This window comes from Manacus vitellinus, unplaced genomic scaffold, assembly GCF_001715985.3.
Source record: "Manacus vitellinus isolate BGI_N305 unplaced genomic scaffold, ASM171598v3 scaffold_10_pilon, whole genome shotgun sequence".
Classification (NCBI taxonomy): Eukaryota; Metazoa; Chordata; class Aves; order Passeriformes; family Pipridae; genus Manacus; species Manacus vitellinus.
This window is the reverse complement of record NW_021938838.1, coordinates 11,273,927-11,289,101: the sequence shown is the minus strand read 5'-3', so window position 1 is coordinate 11,289,101 and position 15,175 is coordinate 11,273,927. Positions and strand designations below refer to the sequence as shown.

The following is a 15,175-nucleotide window of genomic DNA, read 5'->3' as shown; positions in this document are numbered from 1 at the left end:
TAATTGGAATTTGAGGATTTCGTTGGAGGACTGAGGTTCTGCTTAAATGTAGTCTCTGAAGCAGATAGAAAATGGTAGATATGAGACTAAGTGGGTATCACAGGAAATAGTAGACTGTAATACTGTATTACTGCACCCAATAGAGTTAGAAATGTCAGTCTAATAGAGCAGTCGTATTTCTTATGTGTAGATTTTTAAAATAAAAAATTGGCAGCCTGGTGCAGATGACTTTTAAATGAATCCATAAGCATTGATACATTCCCTTGCCAAGGTACAGTATCATTGATCACAACTGGGGCTCATTGTTATTGAGGTTTCAACAACATTTGTATTAACAAGTCACCTTTGTGTCGTAAAAAGGCAGAGGGTTGATAGGCATTAAGAAAACAGCTGCATCGTAGCGAGCAGCCAAGAGCACAATGGGTGTCAATAGGAGGTAAAACTACTCCCGCTGAGACAAGTGAAGAAGAAAAATGAAACAGGAGGATTGGTTCCAGCAGCCCTGTCTAATTGTTTATTCCTTTCCCATTCCATCCTAGTCACTTAAGGGCTACGGCTTCTGTCATGTAAAAGGAAAAAACAAAGCTTGGGCTGCTTGGGGTTTCTCTCACTGTAAATGAGCGGAATTTGGGTGCTGGGAAGCTGTGGGCAGGGTGATGGCATGTTACCTTTTCCTGATTAGCTACAAGGCATTTGCTTCAGATAAGTGCTGTGTGAGCGTATGACCTCATAAGTGGCCCCAACCAAACACTAACAGTCTACTTTACAGAGGAGATTAGGGTCCACTAATGGTGTCACAGCATGAAATAAGATGCAACATATTAACTGGGGGTGAAGGAGCAGGAGTGGGGGGAAAGCCTGGAATAGAAAAGGGCAGCTAAAAGGTAGAAAAGAACAGTTGGTAGCACAGGATATCTACAGCTCCTGAATGTAAGCAGGTTTTGCAGGAAATTAGTAACTTCAAAGAATATGGGTACTGACTCCACTGTACCTCGCACCCAAAATTTTGGCTGTCCTGAGTGTGCATGGCCAGAGCAGGAAGCCCAGTGCACATCTCTGCTGTATCTGAGCTCCTGGGAGTGGGGCAGAACGTGCCCCCAGCAGCAGGTCCCTCATGGCTCCACACTGTCCTACGTACCTGTTGGTGCTGTGGGCAGCAGTGCCTTGCTGGATTCACCACGTTGTTCCAGTAACTTCTAACAGCAGGAAACTGAAACTTTATGAGACTTACATTCAATACAAGCTGACTTGATCCTACTCCCCTCAGAGGCCTCTGTTTCTCTTTCAGGGTTATACCACAAGCTGTAAAAATGAAAACTTTTTCATCACTGAAGCTACTGTGCTTCCCAGGAAGAACAAATCAGACATCTCCTATAATCTGCAGAGGGATCTCTCATAATTTTGAGATGAATTTTGTAAATAGGGCAACCAGAACAGTTGCAGTCAAAAGCTGGCTGTCAGATGAAATGTATCTGACAAGTTATAATATAATACAATATAATATAAAATATATCACTGTTATTTTATCCAGTGAAACCAAAGGAGCTGAAGCAACTTTTAACAAATTGGCCAATGGTTTGTTTTTTTTTTGTTCAAATATTCTTTTTTGGTTCTAAAACTAGTAAAATTTGACCGAAGAATTTCTGCTCTAGTTTGTAGGATTTCTAAATGTCTGAAGCTCATGACATTTGGGCTGACCCCATTCCCTAGAATGCTGAGGTTAGTTGTTTGGCCCATACATGAGAAAAATGTTTTGGCCCTTTTCATTTCTCAAATTTTGCCATATTTATCAAATGGGGTGTACCAAATGAACACAGTGAAAAATACTGCTCCAGTAACTATTTGTGTGTAGGTATCCATGCTCACTTTCAAGTCCATACTCCTCTAAGAATCTGCTTTTACATGCTAGGAATTAGGCAATAAACTCTATATTGCATATTTTATTTGCCAGCTGTCTTAATTTTGCATACAAAACCAGTGAGTAAATAAATACTTGAATTAGATTCTGATTTATCACAAAGAAATCTTAAAACATTGCTAAGAATTTTTCAATTTATGGCATGTATACGTGGTTTTGCAGTCTAGGTACAATTTAAACTTCAGACATAGTTTAAGAGTTCTAAGAGGAGAGAATCTTTTTCTGAAGGCTGATTTTACTGTTGTTTACAAGCTGAGAGCATGTGATTAACAACACTGGCTTTGAATGACAGGGCACTGGACTCCTCACTAGGAGACATGTTCATCTATTGAAGCACTGAGGTGTAACAGTGAGTGTTGCTGCTGATGTGGGCAAAGATCCAAGAGTGATCTGCTCCTTCAGCAACTTTTATTTTCAGGGAGGTGAAAAATATAGGTGGTGAACTAAAGTGCAGATTCTAATTTCTGTTCCCTTCTCCCACATATTCATATATGTATGTATGTAGACATCTATATACCCATACACACATGTTTATAGACATATGTACGAAACTGTGAAGTGACCATCACATAACAAATTTTTTGAAAGAGCATATTAAAAGCCCTGACTAATTTCAGAGTTGGGTTTGATACGAAGCAGATAACCTAAATGCATCCCATGCCAACATGCATCTGATGAAAACATTTGTCTCTTTTGAAAGATGAATAGTTGAACTGTTGTTCTTTTCATGGGGACAACATTAATTTGGTATATGCCCTCTCTGGAGATTATACCAGTCACTCAGACTTTCTAACCTAGAGAATTCACTTTTGTCTGCATGGAAAGTCATGAAGTAAGTTGAAGCTCTCATACTGTTTTCATTAGAAAAATGCCTCCTCTGCAGGATGACTCACCCATTCCCCTCCACCTCAGGTAAAGAATCTGTGTTTTCCTGTAGCCAATACTATTGAAGAGTTGGGTATTTAAAGGTGTCCTTAATTGCTGCTAATGGGACACTGGGCAGTTTCACATGCCTACAGTGCTGCCATCTTGGCTGATCTGTGTGCTTTAATGTATCATATGTGGTAGGATTCATGGATCAGGAATCCATAGGATCAAATTCCCTGAGGAGAACGTGTTGGTAGCTGCACTCAGGGGGCAGAAATAAATACAGGGCTTCAGTTTCTTGTGTCCTGTCACATGATTCAAAGATTCAAGTGAATGAATCTTGGTGAGGCAGGGAGCTTGGGATTTGCATGGTGTGGTCCTGCTGCCTAGGGACTTTATCCAGTGACTCTCAGTGGAAAAAGGAAAAATAAGAAAAGCAGAGCCAGAACTAAAATCCAGAGAGCGCCCTGCAGAGTGGCACCTCTGCCCACCATAGCTCCTGCTGTCTGATAGCCAGCCTTCCTCCAAGGGACGCTGAACACCCTCGGGCCAAGGTGGGAAAAAATCAGATTTTGCCACTTCAAAAGCTCCCATTACTGAACTGCAGTGTAAAAGAGTCAGGAGCACAATGCACTCTTGCAGCTGTCATTGCAGAAGTTATATTCCACTCAGTTCATAATGTTGAGTTCGTGACAGAGAGGGGCTCTTAGACATATCTTGTCTTCAGCACATGGCTTGGTGGCCCACAGGTCAGGGCAGTCAGTGCACTAACTGTTCACAGCACTCGTGTGGCAAAACAGTTGGGCTCTTCAGATGGTGCTCCACAGTTCCTGCACAAAATTCAATTTCGTATGAGAAAAGTCAACTCATATTTTATTATATGAGGTATAACACAGAGAGCACATTTTCCACATAATTTTCAGTCTCAGGAAGACACTGCAAGACAGTGGAAATGCACAGTTACTCCTACTGCTATAGATTTTTGTCACTTTTGCCCTCCTTTGAGGTCCTTGAAAACTCAGTCTTGCTATCATTAAAATACTGATTACATTGTCTTCTAATTTTATTCTCAATAATGCTATTAGACAAGTAAATAAACAAGAAGCATGAGATCTGCTGTGCTAAATCATGTGCCAGATGAACACAGAAGGCTCTCTACATGCAATTCCTAAGTCTCACGTATTTCTATGATCATACCCAAATTTCATAAAGAAACAAGGATTAGAGCATCATTCCTGCAGGACACAATGGCATTCCTTATTGAAACCTCATTCAATATATCTGCTGCAGGTTAAGAACCGATCACTGCTCCCAAGACTATTTGAAACACTCTGGCCACTGACCTCAGTTGTTACCACTCTCATTTCCCAATATGCCACAGATTTGTACTTACACTCTCTCTGGGAGCTGTTGAAGCTGCAGGAGGCTGGACGTGACATTGGCTCTGATCCCAGTGCCCTCACACATGACCCCAATCAGCTTCGCTACAATTCTCATGATACCCACAGGGTTTCCAGATGGAAAGAGAAAAATAAATGTTATCAGCATGATACAAATGGAAAAGGGTTATTTTTTTTTCATATTCTCTGATGCTGATACACAGGAGTTATTAATTCATCTTTTTGTATAAGAATAGTTTCATTTATTACAGCAAGGAAAATATAATGGGCTTACTTTGATTGTCAGATTCCTTTTTTCCTTTTTAATGCTAAGAGGAATTATCTTTTAGTTTTAACACATTTTCTGCTCATCAAATCTCACAGTCTATGATATAGAAGGAACTGGTTATTAAATCTATAGCTAACTTGTACCTAATAGTGAATATTAGTTGCAACCAGCTAAAATGACAGTTGCATTTAGAAGTGACTCCAAGTCACAAGTCAAGTAATAACCAGCAATATTTTCTCTCTAAAAACAGCTAAATGAGGCTATAGAGGCACCTTTTAATAACAAAGGAAAGGACATTTCATAGTGTTTTTAACTGTTTCATGACGTATTTATATGTGCTTTGAAAATAAAGCTCTGCAGAAATCAATTGGACATATTCCTCATTTGCATTAGTGCTCATGAGTTCTCATTCCACCTTCAGGGTGTAGCTGTGCCTGGATTTATCCTGTAATCTCCCATGACCAAGAGAAAGTTTTAAATAAATCTATAAAAAATAACATCTTTGACTGGCCTCTCATGAAATGTAACAGTAAATTTTAGACCTCTTGAGGAATTTTGATTTCTACTTTTTTCGGTCTCCAGAGGCAGAAGAGAACAAAAGGAAAACATAATTAAATTTATTCCTTATCCAATTTTTCTGTTGTGTTTTTTTTTAAATAGGTATATGAAGAAATAATATCATGTGAGATGTCTAGATATTGCTTACCTGCAATTAATATATTTTACAATGTCTTGGTCTCATTAAAACTTAGAATACAGTAATCTGTGTACATCAGAAAAGTGATTTTTCCCTATCTCTTTTCCCTTGTGGAACACCTAACTATTGGGATGTAATATTAAAAGATGAACACTTCTTTATGTCAAACAGGTAGGGGAAAATAAAACCAATATAGCCTCACACTGTTGTGAGGAATAAGTGAACAGAGTTGAACTTTACACCCTTACCCTGAAAAAGTGTTTCTTTTTGTCATGATAGGCTGAAAAATTTGGATAGTGATATGTTGCAGTGGTAGCCTCAACACTTATATCCACCAGGCCCGTCATTAGCAGGAAGTTTTCCCATCAACACAGGTCCCATCCCTGATGTGCTGGGGCTGATTTGAGGGCTTGATCAGGACATCTTTTCTCCATCCCAATTCAATGTGTGCTGGGATTACTAAATATGTATTGAATTAGTAAAAACTGTGATAAATTTCTTAATCTAATTAGCTACAATTTTTAATCAGCTGAGCTAACATCAAACATGTTTTACAAATATACTAACAGCACCTTCAGAAAAAAATTTGGTTTATAGATTGTAATTAAAGTAAATATTTGATCTATCATTGCACAAATAGTGGCTGGCTGAGCATAATATCACTGTATTAATCATCTCCAAACCATGACATAAGTAACTAATCAGCTCAAAAGCTAAAGCTACTTTGGTTTTCCTGTAAATTATGTAGTAGCAATCTCACTAATTTCTTTCCAGACACTGTTTTCCCTTCTTACTGTCTTGGTAAATGTTGTGGGCACAAGGAGAGATTCGCTCTTCAGGATCCTGAGGAGAGCAGGTACAGGTGAAGTTTCTCTGATTCACTGCTTTCAAAGTTCCAATAGAGCTAGTGAGTGTTGGAGCTGATAAGGGAGCAGTGCTGCTTCTTGACAGTCACTCTGTTTGTTGTGTTCAGTTTTGGTAGGATAAACCAATGAGCTTGGCAGCAACTGAAAAAAACCCGGCTGTATCTCTTCCTTGGCACAGCCCAGGATTTTTAGTTGCAAGTATGCACTCACTTCTTGGTCTATAAGTCTCTTTGTGTCAGATCTTGAAGTTTTGGCCTGTTGATTAAAATAATCTCTGCTAAGGAATCTTTCTTGATTACAGGAATTTTCGGTGCAGTTTGCACTGCAACTATGCTATACTGAGTCAAAGCTATTTGCCAGCTAGGCAGTTTACTGAGTGAATATTTACTGCCAGAGTTCACACATAGCTGTGCACATGTGTAATTCATACATACAAGTTCTTCATTAAAGTAAGACTAAGGTTTAAAAGTTTTCAGAATTGGGGCCTGAAAGGAGCATTTCTGCCCTGCTCCTACTCTTCTCAGACCCAAACCAGTGATCCAAAAAATAAGCAATGTGCTGAACTGTGGAAAACTGTCATCATCACCTCACTTTTCATTTAATAACAACCAGGTATTTTTACTGCCAGATACATGCTGAGATTTTGATGACATTTATATGACATACAATGGCCAGTAAGGTTAATCACAGATCTATATTCTTTAAAGACACCCATGAGGATAGACTTCTGCACCTGCTTTCTATGTAAAGATGGCTTTCCCAACTGGAACTCACCTCACCTGTTCTTGAAAACCTTTCACTTTTAATGTATCTGCTTAATAAAAATGCTTTCACTGACAGTGAAAAATGGAACCTATCAATGTGTTACCAACCCACATTTCCATTGCTACCATCTAAACTTCAGCCACTACACTCACTGAGAGGCAATGATGCTATTACAGCCTGACAAGGGCATATTGAGATACTTGGGCATAGATTGCACAACTGCTCTTGTAATTCTATCTTTTAGAATGGGCCTTGCAGTAGAGATGATTAAAAAGTGCTGGCTAACAGGGCATAGCAGGGATCAGTTTGAGAGCTCAGAGAGTGAACAGAAATTATGAGTGACCCAAAGGTAAATGTGTGTGCATGTTCCCATTAAGGATAAAAGAAGCAACAAGTAAATCCACTGCCAAAACCAAACAGATTACAGTTCAGGCTGTGTTTCTAAAAGATCTTACCCCCAGACACTGCAACTTTTAATAGCTCTGCCAGAGATGTCAGCAGGGCTACCCTCTGGCTGCATTATAGTTACATGGTTCATTTCAAACACTGCAAGCTATGTACTGTCCTAGCAAAAACCTCAACAACTGCAATTAAACAATTTAAAAGTCCTAAGTCATAAAGAATAGACAAATAGTTTTCTTTACAGTGTCCTGCTTAAGTGGGCACTGTCTGGTCACTTCTCCAGAAAGGAACAGTGCTCTAACAAGCACACCTTTGGACACTTTTACAAGGAAGCACCTCAGACTCCTTCATGCCTGTGCATTAGAGATGAGCTTGAATGTGTTAAGGTCTCACTAAAGATACTTGCATGGAATGCTAGATGGAAACACTGGATATAGTCCCTAGGCATCAGCAGAAGCCACAGTAAGACAAAGGTGTCCTCTTGTCCTACTCCCTCAAAAAGGATATTACTTTCTTGCAGTCTAAATTTCAAACTTTCAATTTTGGGTGATATTTTGGAGGAATGATGTATGTTTGGCATACAGAAGATGCAAATACAACACTGAGCAATACAGGGAACTACAACTGGATCTCCAAATCCCTGAATGTTTTTTTTAAATCACTAATGTTGGCTATTGCAGTGTAAGGTTGTCTCTCATTGTGCCCCAGGAATCAGAATTCCCATCCTTGGTCAGCCCCAGTTTGCAGCCCTGGCCTCACCACACAGCCCAGGTGTGTGGGGTTTGGTACCTGTCCTCTGCACAGTCCCAGCCACATGCTCCAGAATTCAGAAGTTCCATGGCCTGAAGTACCTGGTCCCAGCACAAAGTAACCTCTGCTCCCACTGCATAGCCTAAATTATTAACTAATCCACGGTAAATTATAATATAGCAGTGATATATTCAGAGCTGGCTTAGCCTTTTGAAATGCAAATTACCAGGAAAGTAATAACTAGGTGCATTTGAGCCTATGTGAGAATAGCCAAATGTTGAGTCTGTTTTTGCAAAGCTGAAGATCTGCTGTGTGCATCACAGTGCTGTTTAACAGCACACACAGAGATGTACAGCTCAGCCAGGCAGTCCCCCCGTGCTGTAAGGCTTCGCTTCCTTTCTCATGGCTCTCTTGCCTTTGAAGTTGAGCTGCAGCATGCTCAGCTGTGCTCAGCAGGAGGGCCAAAGGTTTGAATATTCAGATTTCATCTTTGTTTATAGAGTGGGCTTTTGAGATGTAGGAATTCTGTTACATTGTCCAGTGTCTGGGGGAAGGGCTGCTGAGGCTGTTAATGGGTCCCGAGGAGCCTCATCCGTTACACAAACCACTGTAGGCCCCTTCTGCTCCTGCCAGACATTAATGGCCACATGGACCTACATGCATAATATCAGCTACTTTTAACAGACCTCCTTAATTGCGCCTTTGGTTTTATTTCTGGTTGTTTCATACTGGTTGCATTCTGTAGCAGGCAATATTTAGTCCATTCAATTTGACTAGTGCTGGTTTGAAGTTGATTTTGGTGCACTATGGCTTTCTGCAGTGGCTGACTCACACACACGTGAAGTTTCCTTGGCTTCCATCAGGAAAAAAATATGAAATTTGATAATATAACATGGAAGCTATGGATTTTCTAAAGCCCCATGTGCTTCTTAAGTGCATGCAATGCTCTCGAGTAGACATGTATGTAACAGCCCAATTAATGAGTAAGTGCCCAGGGAGGGAAAGCAGAAGAGTATATGCCTGCCCTGTTCTTTCATTCCAGTTCTAGAGAGGCAGAGAAGAGTTATTATAGTTCTACCAAATGACTTGGAAAGAACAAAACCAAAGCAGAAATCTGGAAGCTCTCCTGTAATCCAGAAAGCTGCTGCAAAACTCCTTGAGATGTGACTAGGATAGAGGCTGCTGCGGCTCCTTTCTGCCTCCAGTCCTTGTTTTACAGGCCATAGTCCTCTCCATAGTTATTCCTGCCCTTTTCCTTCTCTTTTCTATTCTTTGTCAAGCATTCATAAATGAGTGAGCAGGAACAGAAATATTGAACTGGATGAACTGTTTTAGCACTGGATGATTCTATGGTCCATGCAGCATAATTAAAGGTCAATGTGCTCCTTCCTACTTAGGGTCACTTTGGGTATCGGAAGCTGCACCCTAGACTTCCCCTGCTCAGGAGGAAGTGTTATTAATGCATGAACTGACCTATTCTACCTCTTCCTACACCTCTGGAAAACTATTTTTTTTCTGTAAATTGTGGGCACTACCCATTAGGAAGTGCTGCATACAGTTACAGTGCTATACAGAGCAATTTAATACATTTGTGTAGGGTGTGTGCTGGTCCCTGTGCCTTTTCTTGCCTCTTCTGTTTTATCCTATACAAAATAATTCAGCAGCCCAATGGAGAAGCCACAAGTGAGGTGCCATTTTCTGAACATTGCAGTAATGTAGCTTCAGTGTCTGGCAGAGGGGCTCGTGTTGAGCCAAGTGTGAATCAAGCACCTGCTATTAAAAAGTAACACGCTAAAGCAGGATTCCATCAATTTACTGTTTGGGTTTTTTAATATTCATAAAAATATATTTCTTGAGCAGCAGGAATAGCAATGAAAGGAAGGACAACTAACATCCGCATCTTCTCCATGTGATTAGAGTATTTGCATCAAATACTTTATTATGAAGGCTGGAGAACAAGAAAAGCACATTCAGCGTCATATGTTATGGCACAATCCCTCTCTGGTAGAGCAAACAATGGGACCTTTATACAAGCTGACATATTTTTTGTTTCTAATATATTCTGCTTCTTTGTGTCTGTGTGTGCTTAAATAGCAGGCACAGATGTACTGTTTCCAAAGGTCTTTGACTTGTCATGAGAATACTGTCTTTACCAGTAAAATAAATTGATTACTAGTGACAATGTTAACTATTATACAAAGAACACAGCTCTGGTGGGCTTTGTTTGATTTTAAAGAAAAGGTGATTATTTCTTCCTTATGACAGTTTGAAAGGTTTGCCATGTGGATATGGAAAGATTTTACTCATGAATATGCAAAGGTATGGCAACAGGCCGGGTAGCCAGATCTTCAGATTGACCGTTGGCTCTGATTGAGTTAGAAGAAGAAGAAGAAGAAGAAAAACATGAGACAAACACAAAAGATACAAAACCAACATAGGAAGTGGTTGTTAAAATATTCAGTTGTGAGAATATTGTGCAATATTAGCTTTGGGGTATAATATCAAATTGATGGCATGATTACAGGGAAAACAGTGCCAACTGGGATGATGTACAGTGCATCAGGTTCATGGAAGGGCCACCAAATTCTTGAATAATATTTCTGCCTAGGGATTATTACTTGATGCTCTGATCTTTAGCCCTCTGAGCAGTGACATCAGAAAACTGGCCTATGACACAAGGCAATATACCTTTCTTATCAAGATGTGTTGCAATTTTTTTGGGAAGCATTATATTTTGCTGAAAAAAACACAAACAACAACTTGTGCAGGTGTAGCAGCATGTTATAGAGCAGAGAAATTAGTGAAAGAAGAGTTAAAAAATCAGACACAAAATACATACTTGTTATGTTGCAATGGCTCTTCAGACATTTTTCCTTTTATAATATGAAAAATAACAAAAGACATATTTAGAGTGAATCTTTTACTAAAACCTGTACATTTATGCATGTTTTTTTCTCTAAAACATATTGAAAAATTTCTTTTTCTACAGATCTCATGTTAAATAATTTGGGATATTTTCCAATCTAATTTAAGCTGCTACAAATATTTTCTGTAATGAGATTGGAAACAATCCATTTGCTCCCCCTAGAAAGTGCTATGAGTTCTCCCTTGATTGCAGTTCAGATCATGCTGCTAAACACCAATTTAGAACACAAATCAGGCTCCTTGTTGATTGCAGTTCAATTCACGCTGCTAAATGCCATTTCTCCGATCAGCAAGATGCTGCTCTGTGGGCTGCAACCTGGGCCTCCCAAATCCATTGGTCCATAATTTTTGCATAGGTTGCAATCCTAAAATTAGATCTATCCTGTCAAATCATAATTAAGGATATAGTTCTCACCTGATCAGCCAGCAAGCCTTCCCTTTTTTATTCAAATGTTTTTTAGTGATTTATCTAGTATTAGTGGCAACTGTGCATTCCTTTGGGACATATAATCTGCCTTTTCTTTATATCATTGACTCTTGTTCAAATATCTATGACATCATTTATGCATTTAATCTTCCTCCTGTTTAGAAGAATTTTTCCTATGTTAATTCTTTCTCAGGTTACTGAACATTTTTTGATTCCCCTTACTGTTCAAAATGCTAATTGTTTTCCCAACTGGTCTTCAGGGCAGGGTGAAAGAAAGAGAAAAGCTTTCCTAAAATGTAGATCCCATGGTAACCTTTTGCTGATGGTGCATCTTTTTTCTGTTCTTCACTGTTAAACCCTTTCTGGCCTTGCATGGCCATTGCTGCCCCATTTCACAGCATTTGATTCCTGTCGTTGTCCTGTACAGGACCTCCAGCCCCAGCAACTCTGTAAACTGCTGGTAGTGTTCTGTGGGAATGCTCTACAACACCTGTTTATGGCATATTCACTTCTGAAAATAAGATTACCAGTGAAATTAGCCCCTGTTCTACCATAGAAATCTCTAGGACAGAGTGTGAAGTGTTCCTGTACCCATCCTGTGATCGATGTGAAATCCAGTGTATGGCAGAAGCTGCTGGTCGTGATGGGTTTCTTCTTGTCAGATGTATGTGGTACATGAACAAATGACCACAGACCAGGATGTTTCACTTTCACAGCCTTGTCCGTCTTCTGATAAGCCAAGAATCACTGAATCACAGCATGTTAGTTCTGCAGAGACTCTAAGCATTATTCAACGAGACACTCTCTCTAAGATAGTGTAAAGCTTAATTTTTTGAAGTGTCAAGAATGTAAGTTCCCAGTGGACAGGTACTGGGAGGGTGTGATTCTTTGCTAATTTTGAATCAAATTCTTAGTCTATAAAAACTTTGTTATGCATAGGAGGTGTTCCTTAAAATTTCAGTACAGTTCAAATCTAGAAAAACATCCAAAATGTGACTTTATTGGGTATTTCGTTTCTTACCCATGCCACATGTAGGAGTGGACATGGAGACTCCCTCGCCCCCCATCCCCTAATATTCCTCACTTTTAGGAAAAGGTTTGACTATTACATTTGTGTAAGTCGGTGTTTTTTCAAAGGTAAATGAATTATTTAATTCTCAGACTCTCTTGAATCTTCACACTTCCCAACCCTCACTTCTATATTGCTTTTAAAACTTCGAGTGAATTCTGTTGCAGTGTTATGGGCCAGAGAGATACTTCTGTGTTTAGGAAGACTGGGCTTTTGTAATTCCTCCAGTTCTCTGCTTCATCATCCTGTTCTTACTGTACTTGTCCAGCCTTCCTTAGATGTCCCTTGGCCTGGTTCTTTTCTGATCTTCACATTTAAATCAGCTAAACTCCATTCCATATTCCTACCTTATTCCTAATCTATGTCCACTCTACCTCTGTTGACTAATCTTCTTAAAACATAGAATATGTCATAAAGAGCAGAATTTTAAAAGGAACAGGTGTCCAGACAAAGCAAGGAAGTAAATAAAATCTCTGATTTTTTTGCAACCTTTCTACGCTACTCTTCTGATTAACAAACCTGCTTTACTCTGTATGTTTTCAAATTGCTGAGAATTTATTATACAGCATGTAAAAAACACCTTCTTACTGAAATCCTGCAGAGACTTGGATGGGATAGGCCCTAAACTGGATGAAAGATGAAACATGATAATAAAGGAGAATGAAACCAAGTTTGCTTTGTCATAGCAATTTCTAATCAATCCTTATGTATCATGTGGTCATATTTGTAATGAAAATATTCTCAGGAAGTAAGAGAAAGCATAAAATGTTCATTCAAAAGCACCTACCAGCTGCATATTCTGTATTAATAGAAAGACTGATATACCTAACCAGGGGTTCACATTTCAAACCAGTAGGCCTAACAGCTTCTGAGATATAAGTAAATGAAAATTCATGATTCTGTATTGTGCCCAAGAGCCAACTTTACTGCTATTGCCATATAATTATTTATAGCTGCAAACTATCAAATGGAATTGCTTACCACCACCTTACTATATGTGGTAATTGATGTGAAGTGAGGCATTGCGTCCCCGGCTGACCCCAGCACACTGAAAGTCAGATGGATTATATCTAACTCAATTATGATTGATATTATCAAAATCCGTGAAGCACAACATGGTATAACAGGCTTTCTAAGTGTATCTATTGATTGTTTCTCCCTCTGTGTGTGTGTGTGTGTGTGCATGTGTTTTCCAAGGCTGTTGCAGTGGAGCTGTCTCTGGGGAAAAGCAAAGCAGTATTGCTAACAATTTCCACGTGTAAATATATATTTCTGATGGCTTAACTCACCCTCATTGCCTCACAGGGACTGCTGGAACTTGTACTGGAAAAGCCCGGTTTCACTGGCAAAGAATTTTGCTGCAGTAAGAAAATTTGCCAGTATGGTTGGTGGGGTTGAAAACCAAAATATTCTGTGATCTGCTGAGCTGTGACTGGAGTAGAACAAACGTTCCTGTGTTCCTGTTCTGTGCCATTCCGTCAGTCCATCAGAGCACAGCAGTGGCTGTGCAAGCCCTACATCCTGTCTCCTGCAGATGTTTGCAAAAACAGGCATAAGGCTGGAGCAATGAAATGAAGCTTTCCTCATGGCAGTCTTACTGTTTCCAGCAACCCGGAGTTCAGGGACTGCTGTTTATATCTGCATCATTGTGTTTAAGAATTTCTGATGGGCATTTCTTGTCTGAATTTTCTCCAGTCACCTTCTGAACCCACACACAATTTTAACATCCAAATATATGTTTTGATAAAGTAGGAAACATATAAAGAGATATCTATTTCTATATACCTGCTGTTTTGTAATTTCCCAGATTGATCCCTAACTGATGTAGTATGAGAAAAGGTGACTTTATTCCCAATTAATCTTTTCCATGCTAAGGCATGTTTTTATAGATTCCTCACAAATTCTTTCTCAAGCTTTCCTGTCCTAATTAAAGGAATCTTATCTAATTAATTTTTCAAAAACCATTCAAAAATGTTGTTGTCATTATAATTTTTCTCTATGTTATTCTGTAATACCACGTTTGAGATCAAACACCGAGAAGTATTCATGATTCAGGGATGCTGTGTATATATAATATGTTTCCATTCCTCACCTAAGCATTGAGTTAATGTTTACTGTCCATAATTACTCTCCCACTTTGCTAAGTGATAATAAATTATTTAGGGTTGCATACTGTGTTTCTGGTTTGGGGTATTGTTTTCTCTTCCCTTCCCCCACCTGTGCAATGTTTGCTTTTGTCAGCATCTTGTCTCTTCAGCCATTTTCTTAACAAGTTGCTCAGAGATTCTTCACCAAGTCTTAATCAGTTTATGTTTTCACTGTCCTAGGTAATATTCTACTAGATATTAAATTGTCTCCATAATATGCACTCCCTCATTTCTCTAAGTCAGTTATGAGTATATTACAGCACAGGTTCCACTACAGAGCTCTGTAGGAAGGTACATTCCCTTCATGATGAAAAATCAATTATTTAGTCATCATTTAGTTCCCAACATGTAGGATCTATGAGTTTGTATGCTGACGGAGAGGCTTTACTGCTTTACCTGTCCTTTTTTTGATTTTGTTTTTAAGTTTTGTGGTGGCCTGGATGCAACATAGCTCATTCAGTAACAAATTTGGGAATTCAACAAGGCATCTCACTGGCCTATTCTGTGGACCCATTTTGCGAGGAGCATTCAAAGAGTCAAATTATAAAGTTGCAACAAATGAGTGTCCAATCACTGTTCTGCTGGAACAGGTTGTCCTTCAGGTGTTTTTCAGCTGCTAGGAATGTCTACAAAACAGTTTTTTGTGAGATTGTAATGGGAAATCTGGACGGCTT

At 39.2% G+C, this 15,175-nt stretch overlaps 1 long non-coding RNA gene across 2 annotated transcripts in view; it reads left to right on the top strand.

The window, feature by feature from the left end:
* The window catches only part of LOC108641760, a 79,330-nt gene extending 65,530 nt beyond the window's left edge, over window positions 1-13,800 (top strand). For both annotated transcript variants that reach the window (XR_003916407.1, XR_003916406.1), the window contains one exon: window positions 13,660-13,800. This is a non-coding gene — a long non-coding RNA (uncharacterized LOC108641760). The remainder of the gene's footprint in view (window positions 1-13,659) is intronic.
* The last annotated feature ends 1,375 nt before the right edge of the window (window positions 13,801-15,175 follow it).